We start from the raw sequence: 15,271 nt of genomic DNA on the forward strand, positions 1-15,271 counted from the left end.
TAGAATTACTAAGTCTTTCATAGTTGTTTATCTTTACAATATTATTGTTATTGTATAAATTGTTTTCTGGGTTCTGTTCACCTCACTCTGCATCAGTTCATACAAGTTTTTCTAAAATTATCCCCTTCATGTTTTCTTATAGCACAATTGTATTCCATCATATTCACACACCATAACTTGTTCAACCATTCCCCACTTGATGAACAACTTCTCAGTTTCTAATTCATTGCTGCCTTTTTAAAAAGCTGTTATAAATGTTTTTGTGTGTAGGGTTCCTTTTCCTTCTTCTTTGATCTTTTTTGGGATATGGACTTAGTAAGAGTATCACTGGGAGAAAATATTCACAGTTTAATAATTTGGGGGCATAGTTTCAAATTGCCTTCCAAAATTGTTGAATTAGTACATAGCTCTATCAAAAAATGATTAGTGTACCTGTTTTTTCACAGTCCCTCTAGCATTTGTTATGTTCCCTTTTTTTTTTTTTCATCTTAGCGGATTTGATGGATGTGAGGTAGTACCTCAGAATTGTTTTAATTTGCATTTCTTAAATATCAGTAATTTAGATCATTTTATATGATTATTGATAAGTTAGATTTCTTAATTTAAGTTACTTTTCCCCAATAGTTCATAAGTTTCAGAAATTGAAGAGATCTTAGAAGTCATCTGCTCCACTCTGTGCCTCTGCAATATCCCAAGTCAAATTTCTTCATCTGACCTTTTATTGAAGAACTCACATGAGATAAATCTGTTACTTCCTAAGGCAGCTCATTTTTGGATTACTCTTATTGTTAGTATATTTTCCCTCTAAATTTCCTCCTTAACCATTTTCATTCATTATTCCTAGCAATGCAATGCCCTCTGGGGCTCAGCAGAACAAATCCATCCTCTCTTTTTCAAAAGGCAGTTCTTCATTGCACATGTTTAACCTATATTAAATTACCTGCTATCTAAGGGAGGAGAGGAAGAAAGGAGAAAAATCTGGAGCACAAGGTTTTGCTAAGGTAAATGATGAAAACTATTTTTGCATGTATTTTGAAAATAAAAAAACTATTATTAATTTTTTTAAAAAGAAGCAATATTACTTGATCAGCAGGGGTTCAGAACATAGGTACTAGGTATCCTGTACCTGGTCTGTATTCTCTTTCTTCCTAATAAACTAGATGATTTGAAGCATTAAAAAAAAAGCAGTTCTACTGAAGCACATGAAGACAAGTATAGCATCTTCCCCTATTATGTCTTCTCATCTACAGAACAAACATCCTTATTTCTGTGAAGTGATCACATTTGAGGCCTTTTGCCATCCTTGCCACATTCCTCTGGAGGCTGTCCCATAGTTGTGATCTAACCAGAACAGTCCACCCACGTTCTAGTCCTAGGATGCTTTTCCTCTCTCAACACAACTTATAATCACATTAGAATTTTTGACTGTTATTTGACACTATTAACTCATTGATACTGTGATCCACTGAAACACCCAGATGTTTTTTAGAGACTTTTTCAGACCTGTCCTCCCAATTCCATATTTGGAAGGCTAATTTATTTGAACTCAATTATAAAACTTTACACTAATTTCTTTTATATTTCTTTTTTTTTGTTTGTTTGACCCAACATTTTAGTCTCCTCCTTCACCTTGTCTTTGCTCACACTTATACCCTACTATTACATTTGCCTGCTAAATTCTTACCCATCTCTTAAAGCCTAAAAAACCAATGAGGTTTTCTATCTCCCTTGAAAGAGCAATTTTCTCCCTGTTTCTTTTCCATAGTATTTTGCTTTGCAACTCTGTGATGCAATTATCACATGTCAATTGCCATAACTGTGTCTGCTACGTCACTAGGAGATAGTTCAATGAAAGTAGGGAATTTCCTTGCCTAAACTTTGTATCTCCCCAAATTCCTAGCACAGTGTGCTTTGTGTACCAGGAACTTATCTCCATGTATCGAGTTGCATCCTATGCTAAGATTCTCGATTAATTGGTAGGTACTAGAACTAGGATTCCACTATTATAGGGAATTCCTGAATAAGGAAGGATAAGGAAATTCCATCTTCTCTTAAACTTATGGTTGTAGAGAATTGATTGTCTAGAAAAAAAGCCATCACATAGCCAATGCTGCCTCCTAAACAAGACTAAATAGACATTGAGGGCAGGTTTTAATTTTTATTTCTCTTAAAAATTTTAAATTTTTTCTCATGGTGTCAAGTACAGTAGGCAAGATACAAATACATTTAAAGTACCATTCCTGGGGATAGAGAAAATATTAGCTTCTCTGTGTATCCCTACTACTCACAGATTTGATCTCAAAATGTTAGGAAGAATGCCAAAGCAATTAGTACCTGATAAGCAAGGAGGAAGCTCCTTTTAATCATTTCCTATCTGCTGAATGGAAGCCTTCCACGTAGAGGTCTCTGTACCTTAACTGCTAAAGAGTTTTTCATTATCTATTCCTGAGTGGGGGAAGTCTGTTCCACATCCTTCTGCCCAATAAAAAACTACAGCTATGAGAGAGGAGGGACAACCAACAATGAGTCTGAAAATAAGAAACTGAAGAGAAGCTCAGAGCAGGAGATGGGAATCTGTTGCTCAGAACAAGCTAGGCAACAAGAGAAACTTGTTTTCGGGCCTGTCAGAGCACAGTGTGAGCCAATTTGAAGGTGTAATTGTTTATCCAATAAACACATGTCCTGGAGAACTCGAGTAAAATTGCTGTGGTTGTGGTTGGAGCCCGGCTCCCCAGAGCCTCAAAGACCAAACATGAAATCCTCTGCGTGCTCTGAAAATCATTTATGACCCGGCCCTGATCCTGTCTCTCCAGCCTCATCGCCTCGCTCTCACTGGATGGCTCAGCAGAGCCTTCCTCCTCTCTCTCCTAGACACAGCGCTCCGTGCCCCAGCTTTATGCGTTTCTGTGGAAGCATTTCTGTGGAATGCACTCAGTTCTTACCTCTCCTGAGAGAATTCCTTGCTTCAGGCCTTAGCTCGAGCAAAACCTTCTTCTGCAAGAAGTCTTTCCTTATCCTATCCCGTCTCCCCACTGCTAGTGCTCCACTCTAAATACCACCTATTTCCCTATTTTGTGTCCATTATGTGATTATTCTATAGGCACATGTGTACACATCCATGTTCTATTTGTATGTGTGTGTCTGTGTGTGTGCACAGACACACAAAAATATGTATATAAGCAGCATGTCATAGTGGACAGGGAACTACCTTTAGAGCAAGAAGACATGGATTCAAGTCCCATCACTGACATATGCTGGCTATAGGACCTTAGGCAAATAACTTGAAATCACTCAAACTCTCAGCACTATAGGTCAGTGTTAGCAAATTCAAATAGAAACAAAGGCTACTAAATTGTACATAAGAATCCCTTCTGGTTACAAAGAAAACACAGGTGAACACTGTCTATCTTCTACTGAATTTCTCTTTGTTTTGTTAAATATCTTCCTATTATATTATATTATAATTTAACTTGAAAATAAGTATAAAACAAAATGTTTTTAAACAGAAATAACATGCTAAAGATTAAAATAAGGTACTAAGTAACATAATATTCTACTTAATAAACAATGCTAAAGTCACACCTACTATATAACCTTGGGAAAAAATGTCCTTGCCCCAAAGTCCTTGGCACTATCAAATGGTTCAACTTCAGAAATGTATGTCGATCTTATCAATGGAACTGACATTAAAAGAGATGAATTACCATCTGCTGTACCCTAAGGACCAGTGGGTCTTGCCATCTGACTTGAAGCTGAAATTTCCCATGTGCACACTGTCTCTCTCTAGAACATGAGCTCCATGTGAACACTAGCTATCTTAGCTCTTAGTCCAATGCTTTTACACAAAATATTTAATAAATACTTTTTTATTCATTTGAGATTGAATATATAATTCCTAAAGACTGAGCAGGACTTAAGAAGTAGGGACAAGAAAGGTAATCAGTATCATAATGGTTCCAAAGTAGACAATGGAGTTGATTGTGTAGACAATGATCAGTTTGAAGTCATTATAGTAAATGAGTCTCCTAATATTTAAACTAAAGCTTAGCATAAATTGCTATATTCCCAAATAACTACATTGAATAGAAATATTTTAAACTTTGTCCATGGTGATCAGTGAGTGTGTTATAATAAAAAAATAAAAAAAAAACCCAAACAGGAAATATAGATACCTGGATCTTATCTCTCCTCTTAAGGCCTTTCTTGGCCCAGACTATCCTGGAATGTACTTTCTCAAGTTGCTACCTCATAGAATCCCTGTCTCCTTACAAAGCTCAACTTTTCTGCCACTTCCTCTTACATGAGTCTTTTCTTTATTGCCCAGTTGCTAGTAGCTCCTTTCTCAAGGAAAAAAAAAAAAGCTTTTTATTTCTTTTGTATATTTTTTATGTATATTTATATGTGTCCATATTTTTTCCCTTGGTAGAATATGAGCTCTTAAGGGCAAGGACAGTTTTATTTTGTCTTTGTTTCCAAATATACATCACAGAACTTGTCACAAACATGGCACTTAATATATGTTAGGATGAATATGTCCCAAACTAGCTGTGTGACCAGTAACTTTATCTGTCTGGGCCAGACTTTTCTCATCTGTAAAATGGGTGTGTGGCATTGCACTGGAATCTGTGTTCCTTTTGCATTTCATCTTTCTAAATATGTAAATGAATAATAATGTTTGCTGTTCTTTATTGTTGCATTGATACATACTTACTGTTAAGATGCAGAGGACGTCTCCTAGCACATCTGAGAATTTATAGGACAGGATGAGAAAGTGTAGATAGGTTGTGAATGGGTTTCCTCACTTTTAGGTTTCTTCACAACTCTATCGGGTTATTTTTTTTAAGGGAAAGGGGTGGGAATTAGTCCATTTTCTGTAAGCTGAGCAAGAAAGGCAAAATCTAAATTCTATGTAAAAGCTAGTATAATTTCTTTATAATCTCTTCCCTGCTCAGCAAAATTTATCATTTTTATTCCTTTTCTCTTAAAAACTTGTTTGGGAACCTTTTGCTATGTCAATACTTACTTCCTCTAGATATAGGGTGTAGCAAATCATTTTGTCAGTATTTCTATACAGGAACTTACTTATAATACTTTCCAACACATAAATAGGAATTAAAAAGTTGCAACAATACAAAATGTAACTATCCCCATAATTTAGTGAGACTTTTCAAACTTTGTAATCATTTAAAAAAATTGTTTAAAAGACTTCTCCCCTTAAAAATTCTAATTATTTCACTTAAATATTTTTCTTTGGCAAAAAAAAAAAATAGTTCATAATATTTTGATCCATACCAGTTGTTCTATTACAAATGGATTATTTTATCTCTTTTGGACATGTTATTATGCCCCAAGATTAGGAAACCTGCTTAAAAATTATATTAATTACCTGAACACTTAAAACCAACTAAGTCTAAAGACTGTTAACCAGTAATTCTACAATAGAGCCTAGAGTGAAATAAGTATTCAGAAATATATTGTTGACAAAGAAAAAAAAACCAAAAACATGACACCAACCTAGTGCTTGGCTTTGGATACCTATTAGGACTTTAGAAGACTTAGTGGGGCTTTTTCATCTCCGATTTCTGAGACCCATTGTATATTTAGAGAAGGTGACAGGATTCAGTGTTAAGGATATTAAAGAGCAGACACATTCACTGTTAATAATGTCAAAAACTGTCATGTGTTTGGGCTTTTTAAAAATTTAGTCTCCAATGGTTACATGCAAAGAATCTTTTAATTAATTTTGTTAACTTCATTATGGTGTTCTGCATTGTATACTTTAGAATTAATATATAAAGGCCGAAAATCCCCCAGTGTGCATTTCATTTGCCCCCATCCTTCTTAATTTTAAAGACCATCATTGGAATACTGAGTTCATAATAACATTTCCATCTACTTAATTGAGTAAATGCATCTCATGCAGATTAGCAATAGCTGTTTTATGCTGCCTGTTTTTCATGACCTAATTGCTAATCTGCCCTCATGTCTGTCTGCTTTACTGCTGAGATTGTGTAATATTCTCTGAGGGTTGAAGCAGAACAGTGTAGGGGGAATTCCATATAATTTGCAAATTGGAGAAAATGCAGCATGAAGGTCTTATTAAAATTATGGCTTTTTGCTAGAGAGGACAAAAGGTGTGAAAAAGGTAATTTCTTGAAAAGTAAATATTATCCTTTGGGGAAATCCTTATGCCAAAATTCTGTTTATGTCTGGTCAGATAAATTTTTGGCATTCCTTAGGTCTTTGTCCAATTCTTTTTCATCTTTATAATTTGAATTTAAATTACAAATACCTATTAAGATGCAACTTTTATATTAACTTAAGAATTTATAAAAGTACAGCTTTCTGAGTTTGCTAATTTATATTCTTCCCATAGTAGAGAAGAAAATAGCCAAATTTTGTGTGACAGGAATTAGTTGGCTCTATAATTTTTTTCTTACCCTCTTTACTGTTGTCTGAGCTGTCTAACTAGCCCGACAAAGTCCTGAAATGTGGTAAAAACCCAGGCCAAACATCCAGTTTCCATTTTGTAGGTAATTTACGTTCTCAGAAATAGGTCATTTTTCTCTACTTTTCCCCACTAAATTTTACCTAATAGTAACAGCTTAACATGCCTCTCCAGGGACAATCTTAACTTGGATTTCAGTGTGCTTTATTTTATAGTAAAAGCCATATTCAAATGTTAGGAACTTTTTTCAATCTGAAATCCTCCTCTTTTGTGCCAGATACATAATCAAAGTCTGTAATCCTAGTCCACAAGGCAAAATAAAACAAAAGACAAATTATGCTTTAATTCTATTGAATTATAATAGAAGTTGTAGATGGAAAATAGCAACAAAATTACATCTCATAATTGTTAATTCATTTTTATCAATAATGCATAATAATATCTGAGGCTTTTGTTATCAAATTATATAATTTCAAAAGACTATACTTTGGAGGCATTGTTGCAATTATGAATTTATTGCTCAACACATCCAATTGTGTTATTTTAGGGGAGGCTTCTAGCATCATTGGTATGGTTCTCTTGTGTTTGTTTGTGTTCGAGACACTAACCTTTTGTATTAATAATGAGTGATCTTTTTAAATTACTAAGCTTTGATACTACGTTGTATCCTAAATACTAGAAAAAATTCTCAAGAATAAGGCACCTATGCCTGCATGAGTGAAATGCAGTGATTGAGGAAATGGAACTTCTAATTAAGAGAAACAACTTTTGAATAACTCTGGGTTATTCAAGTCCTGATGCTGAGCTCCTTCTAGGTAGCCATCAAGACGGGCATCCTCTCTGGCTGTCCTTCAGGCCTAGAACCTTTTCCTTCTCTACTCCAATTAGTGATTGATTAATTGATACATCAGGACTATCAGACACGTGGCTCATAATAGTGCAGCCCGTCCTGTAGCCAGTGTGCAGTGTAGCCAGAACTAGATTAAAACATAAGTAAACCAAAATATAGTAAAACATAGATAATATTCATATACGGTTTTCTTTTTTAATTTTTTAAAAACTTATTTATTTATTTTGAGCTTAAATAGAAAAATAGAAGAAAAAAAATTGCCATGTGCACAGCAGAACCTGATGAATGGATTCAAAATATAAAGCAATAAATTGCCATTTCAAGAAAGCCTATCTAATTAATACTTATACATTGTGTTCAGAGTGTCCATTTTCTCTTTGCTTCCTATTGTGTCATCTAAGTTTTTTACGTCAATATGTGATCCACAGGGATCCTTATGTATAGTTTAGTGGTCCCCATTTCTATTTGAGTTTAACACTAAGGACTTATACCACTTCTCACACGTAGGTCATCATTGAAAATATGTAGCTGACTGCTTGTGCCTGCCGAATGGATCTTCACTGCCCTTTATGTTTTGCTATTTTGATTCTTGAGAGACTATAATATCCAAGATTTATAATCAAATATTGGGGTTTGTAGCTTGAGGGGTAGCTTAAGATTGTTGAAAGTAATTCAGTCTCTTAAATACAATCAAACTTGATCTCTTTCTCTTTTAGTTAACAGTCCCAGATCCTAGCTCATTCAACTATGCTTATCTCAGATGAGGGGCAAATACCAACTCACTCAAATGGACTGATTATCCAATACCATCTTACTGCATGGACAGTACACATTTACCTTTTCTTCTTAGCAGAGCAAAGCTAAAGATTAATATAAAACTAGGAGAGAAAATGAGAAGAAAGCTATGGCAGCTTGAATTTGACCCATTTAAATATCTCAGCTCTTAGGGTAATGATTACTACCCAGTAAGCACTTAATAAATGTTCAATGACTGACTGACTATTGAAAGTTGAAAAGAGGGAGATGGAGGCAGATATGTAAACATTACTCATAACAATTTCTTGAAGATTAAATGATAGAAATCAGTAACCATAATTAGGAGTCCAAAGTGGCCCAGCAGTTGTCTCATCTATTAAACTTCTTTTCAAACAGAGAGCGGTGATGACCAATGACAATTCTAGTTTAGAATCTAACTCATTTGTAAAACATCCTAGGGAAGAGTAGTGGAAGATTGTGAGCAGCATCACTCCATAAAATAATAATTAATCAATAAGCATTTATTAAGTACTTATTGTATGCCAGGCTCAGTGCTAGGCACTGGGGATGCAAAAAACAAATTGAAAATTGATATCTTTGGGGCAATTTGAAGGCACAGTGGATAGAATACTGGTTCTGGAGTCCAAAGGGCCTAATTCAAATCTAGCCTCAGACATTTAACACTTCCTGGCTGTGTGACCCTGGGCAAGTCACTTAACTCCAGTTGCCTCAGCAAATGGAAGGAAGGAAGGAAGAAAGAAAATTTATATTCTCAAAGAAAAACAAGTTGTCAAAAGTTTCATTAGAGACCAAACTAAGCATCCCAGATGTGTTTATGAATTAAACTTCAAACATGATGATAGAAAAAAAATGTAAAAATTCTATAAAGATTGTTTTTAAAAACTTTTTCACTATCAAAAATGGTCAAATAACCACATTGAATTCTAAAACTATAGCCCCAGAAGTGCCTCAAGAGGAAGTGGAAACATTAGTGAAGAAAACAGAAATATAAAAAAATAGTTATATAGAGCAGGTCATTCTAGAGGAGGGCTTCTTAAATTTTTTCTATTCCTGATCCTGCTTTGCTTGAGGAATTTTTACAGGACTCTACATATATAGGTATATAAAATAGGTATTTAAATCAAACATTTACTGGTAATAAATCATAATCAGTGGGTGTTTGATTTGTATACCTTATTTCTAGACCCCAGCTTCTTAAACTGTGGTTCGAAACCCTATACAGGGTTGTCACAGGGTTGTGGGAGTGTCACAAAAATTAGCATCAATTGATTCAAAATCAAATATTTAATGAATCCAAGGTGGTTCTTGCAGCATTTGCCTGTGATGCATCATGAGACTACACAACATGATCACTTTGTACTCCTCAAACATGAATGTTGCCAGAAACATCTCAGCTCAGATGTGAGATGGGGCCATGTAAAAATTTCTCAGGTGAGTGAAAAATCACTCAGGTCATGAGTGAAAGAAGTTTAAGAAGCCTTAGTGTAGAGGTACATAGGTTTTAGGAGATCCTTCTCAATCTCCTTTACTTGATCATATCGCAATCCTGAGCTTCAGTCCCACATTATCATTTGCCTATTGGATGTTTCAAACTTCATGTCTTCAGGGACATAATTAAACATAATCTATCTAAATGGAACTGATTATCTTTTCCCCTATATTCCCCCTTCTTCCAAGCTTCTCTTTTTCTGTTGAAGGCATCATAATCTGTACGTCTGAAGTTTGTAATCTTGACATTTATTTTAGATTCTTTATTCTCCTACACATCCAGTCAGTTGCTAGATCTTACCATGTTTATCTTCACAATTCTATCAACTATCTAACTTTTTCTCTCCATGCATAATTTGCCATCTTATTAGAATCTTATCACCTCTCACTTAGGTTATTGCAAACCCCTCTTAATTGGTCTCCTTGCCTCAAAACTTATCACTCTATTCCATCCTAAATACTGCTACTGAAAGTAATTTTTCCTAACTGCAAAACTGACCATTTACCTTCCCTATTCAACCAACCATAGTGGCTTGCTATTGCTTCTAGTATACAATTTAGACTTCTTTAGTTTTTAAAGACCTACACTTTTCTTTCTACCTTCATCTTCTAACTCCTTTGAGTTAGGTTGTCTTCATTTTCAATACAATAATATAAAGCTATCATAATCATTGACTAGGGTACTCCCTAGTTATTTAATTGTTGTTTTATTACTGTAAAAGTTGGTTTTAAATATTTTATATATTTTCATATGTCTTATTAGCTTAATTTCTAACTATTTAATATGTTTTGCTGTTGCCTCAAAAATAATTTTTCTTCACAACTTTCCCTCTTGGATTTTATTAGCACAAAAGGTTGTTTTTTAAATGTATTTTATCATTCTAATTTAATAATGCTGTTAATTTTAGTTAATTTTCTTGAGTTGTCTCATATCTATGCATAATAATATAATTGTTCCTCCTCTTTGACTACACTTATTCTTTAAATTATTTTCCTCATCTTAATGCCATACTTAATCTTTCTTCTAGCTTTACCTCAAATGATAATGGAAACATTGATTGTCTTTATTTTATCCCTGATCTTACTAAGGTAACTTTCAGTATTTCCCTGCTGCAAATAAGTTTATGCTTTGTGTTATTTATTCATGTTTAAGCTTTCTCTTTAGATACTTTTGATCATCTTAATGAAAGATCCTTTTATTCCAATCCTTTTTAGCATTTTTATCCTAAAAATACTATTTTTTTTTCAAGAGTTTTTCCCACATTTATTGGTACAGTCATGAGATTTGGGGAAGTTTTTGCTATGATGATTCTTTATATTTATCGCTTTCCTACTCTTGAACTATCCTTAAATTCCTAATAGAGCTTTAATCTGATCAGAGTAAAAGTAATGTTTAATTCATTGCTATCTCTCTAGGCTAAAACTACACTTAATAGTTTTCTATTAATATTCATCAAGATAATTGTGTATACATATCTTTTTAAAATGTTATTTATTTCTCCTTAGTTGGGAATCAAATCTATATTGGTCTCTGAAAAAGATCCTGGCAAAATGTCATCCTATTTTATTTTGGTCAGTACTTTATATAGCATAAGAAGTTGATATACTTTTTAATATTTGATAGAATTCATCTATAAATACATCTAAATTGGGCATTTTTTTTTCTTTTGGGATTTCCAATAATATCTTGCTGATTTGGAGCTAAAGTCTACATTTTCTCTTTTTTTATGAGTTTTTCATAATTTTGTAAGTTTTACCTTTGATTAATTTTAAATATTCGTTTCTGAGAATTTTCTTTATTTTCGCTCCATTCAGTGTAAATTTTTATTTCATTTGGCAATTTGTTTTTCCTTTCTTTCTGTCTTAAAAAAGTAGACATTAGCTGACAGTTTATTATATAGGTATTTTTAAAAGGAAAAATAGGGTTGTCACCTTAGTATTCTTTTTGTTAATAAACTTGACCCTAGAAAATAGAAGAGAAAATGTTCTTCACTGTTTTCATTAAAAGTGTGAGGGTACTATGATTGTTATATATAAAAAGGGGCCATCACTGTTGATGGGCTTTTACTAAATTTTTATGATTCTTCGATATAAGGAAAAAGAATTTTGGGGGAGGAGAAATACTCAAGAATCAATGTAATCATAAAACAAAAACATTAATAAAAGAAAAACTTTGAACAGATTATTACCAATTTTGTTTTTCTCTTCAATTTAAATATTTTCTTTTTTGTGAGTAAAGGATTTTAACTTGTTTTTCTTTTTTTTCCCCAAATTTTAGTCTTCCTTTTCTTTTATTAAATATGTTCAAAGGTATGTTTTTCTCTGAGAGTATAACTGAAATGAGAAAAAAAGCAGAAATAGCAAGACAACAGTAAAAATGTATTCAATCAAAAGAGACAAACAAACAGTTCTTTTGTGGTGGTAGAATTGGCAAATGAGTAGATGTCCATCACTTGGGTACTGGGTGAATACGTTATGATATTAAAATATTATTTTTCCATAAAAAATGATGACCAGAAGGATATGAACAATTTTCAGATGAAGAAATTGAAACCATTTCTAGTCATATGAGAAGGTGCTCTAAATCACTATTGATCAGAGAAATGCAAATTAAGACAACTCCAAGGTACCACTACACATCTCTCAGATTGGCCAAGATGATAGGAAAAGATAATGACAGATGTTGGAGGGGATGTGGGAAAACTGGAACACTGATACATTGTTGGTAGAATTGTGAACAAATCCAAACATTCTAGAGAGCACTTTGGAACTATGCTTGAAGGGCTATAAAACTATTCCTGCCCTTTGATATAGCAGTGTTACTACTGGGCTTATATCCCAAAGAGATCTTAAAGGAGGGAAAGAGACCCACATGTGCAAAAATGTTTGTGGCAGCCCTTTTTGGAGTGGCAAGAAACCAGAAACTAGGTGGATTCCCTTCAGTTGAAGAATGACTGAATAAATTATGTTATATGAATGTTATGGAATATTATTGTTCTGTGAGAAACAATCAGCAGGATGATTTCAGAAAGGTCTGCAGAGACTTACATGAACTGAAGCTAAGTGAAATGAGCAAAACCAGGAGATCATTATACACAGCAACAAGAAGGCTATGGAGTGATTAATTCTGGTGGACATGGCTGTCCTCAACAATGAGATGATTCACACTAGTTCCAATGAGTTTGTGAAGAAGAGAGCCATCTATATACCCAGAGAGAGGACCGTGGGAACTGAGTGTGGTTCACAATATAACATTCTCACTCTTTTTGTTGAGATTTGCTTGCATTTTATTTTCTTTCTGATTTTTTTCTTGTTTGATTTGATTTTTCTTGTGCAGCAAGATAATTGTATAAATATAAGATTTAACATATATTTCTACCATGTTTAACTTATATATTGCATTACTTACTATCTATGGGGGAGATTGGAACACAAAGTTTTGCAAGGGTTAATGTTAAAGATTTATCCATGTATATGTTTTGAAAATAAAAAGCTTTAATTAAAAAAAAAAAATGATAGACTGATTTTAGGAAGGCTTAGAAAGATTTACCTGAAACAAGCAGAACCAGGAGTACATTGTTCTAAACATCACCAAGATTATGTGATGATCAAGTGTGATAGACTTGGGTTTTTTGAGAGGTTCAATGATCCAAGGTAATCCCAATAAACTTTGGATGGAAAATGCCAACTGCATCTAGAGAGATAAATATGGAGACTGAATATAAATCAACATAGGCTATGTTAACTTTTTTTCTTCTTTTTTCCTCATGATTTTTCCTTTTTGTTATGATTTTTCTCACCCAACATGATTCATATGGAAATATGTAAAAAAAAAAAAAAAAAAAAAAGTATGTGTATAATTCCCCAAAATTTTGTTTTACATATAATTAGGAAAAGGAAAAAGAAAAAAAAAAAAAAAAGAAAAATACTCCTCCTGTAAATAGTAAGAGCTCAAACACTCTGTATGTCTATGCCCATATAGGGTCATTATCAGTATTCTAAGTTTCCGAGCCAAGGAATTACACAGGTTAAAAATGAGGGCTTAAGTGGTTAGTCAAGAGCTTCATAAGATAACTAGGTAGTAGTAGGCATAAAGTGTTGGACTTAGAAGACCTGAGTTCAGATCTAGCCTCAAATACTTGCTAGCTATATGATCCTGAGCAAATCATTTGATTATATTTGTCTCAGTCATCTGTAAAATGATACAGAGAAGAAAGTGGCAAACCACTCCAGTATCTTTCTCAAGAAATTCTCAAATGGGGTCATAAACACTGAAGAGTTTCATAATACTTCGCTGAGGTATGGCAACAGCTTACAAAAATGCCCAGCTAGAAATATCCTTTCCCCCCACATTAGTTTATATAAACCTGAATTCAGCCCATCATTGAACACTTAATGCCATAAATGGAGAAGCAATGATTGCAAATTAATTCTTAGAAAGCAGGAAGATGCCTAATCATCTTTGTAACTTTTAGGGAAAATATAGCTCCTGAACCTATCACCATCAATTTCCCTCAAGAAATTGTGATAACTGCATTGCTTGAAGTCAGCATTGAATAAATCTACTTTGAGTTGAATAACATATTAAAAGGAGATCATAAAATCCAGTGGAAAGGATTTTTAAGAGCAACTAGTCTAATAATGTTATTTTATAAATAAATAGAAAAAATTTTAAAAATAAAGAGAAAGATAAACCATGAGGGAAAAAGAGACAAACAGAAAATATGTTGTGTTTAATGGCATCATAAGCAATGTAAAAAAATGTTAAATACTATATATGCACACACATATGTAGTAAAAGACATTGTATCAGCATATTTAAAAGAAAAGCTAAATGAATTTCAAAACAATAATTATTTGTTATTTTAACATGTTTCTTTGATTTTGGGGGGGATGGGGAAGGCAATTGGGATTAAGTGATTTATTTGCCTAGAGTCACGCTGCAAGTAAGTATTAAGTGTCTAGGGCTGGATTTGAACTCAGGTCTTCTGTGCCATTTACTGGCTCTAACGTGTTTCTTTGAGACCTAAGTTAGCTGTAACAGACAAATAAGAAATTAAGGATCAGAAAAGCCAGCTAAGAAAGAGCATTGGTAATTTACTAATAGGAATCTAAGATGAATAGCTATTTCCTAGCACCATTTAACATCTTTATACAAATGTTTTAGTAGTAAGACTCTACCTTTTGCCTTTAGGAATATTATATTCCAAGCTTTTCCCTTCTTTATAGTTGAAGTTGCCAGTTATTATATAATCCTAACTATGGTTTCTTGATACTTAAGTTCCTTCCTTCTAGATGCTTGCAATATATTTTTCTTTGGTGTAGATTTTTATTTTGACATTCCTAGAAATTTTCCTTTTTGGTAATTTTCTTTTCTTTTAGAAGATGATTGGTAGTTTCTTCTATCTTCACCTTGCCAACTGATCCCAGTAGAGTTAGACAATTTTCATCTAGAATTTCTTGAAATATAGTGTCTAGGTTTTAATTTTTAAGCATTATTTTCAGGGAATCCAAGGATTCTTAAATTATCTTTGACCTATTTTCACAGTCACTTGTTTTTGATAGTAGAGTTCTTACATTGTCTTTATTTTTTAATCTCTTTATTTTATTCTAATATTTCATGCTATCTCATGAAGTCATTGATTTTTATTTAATCTCTTCTTTTTTAGAGAGTAATAGAGTTAATATTTTGGTAAAGTGTGCCTCTT

At 33.3% G+C, this 15,271-nt stretch overlaps 1 protein-coding gene across 1 annotated transcript in view; it reads left to right on the forward strand.

Moving 5' to 3' along the window:
• Positions 1-15,271, forward strand: part of DNAJC1 (DnaJ heat shock protein family (Hsp40) member C1) — a 243,616-nt gene that overhangs the window by 134,127 nt on the left and 94,218 nt on the right. The gene's annotated exons all lie outside the window — the stretch shown is intronic.

Source organism: Sarcophilus harrisii, chromosome 5, assembly GCF_902635505.1.
Source record: "Sarcophilus harrisii chromosome 5, mSarHar1.11, whole genome shotgun sequence".
Lineage (NCBI taxonomy): Eukaryota > Metazoa > Chordata > Mammalia > Dasyuromorphia > Dasyuridae > Sarcophilus > Sarcophilus harrisii.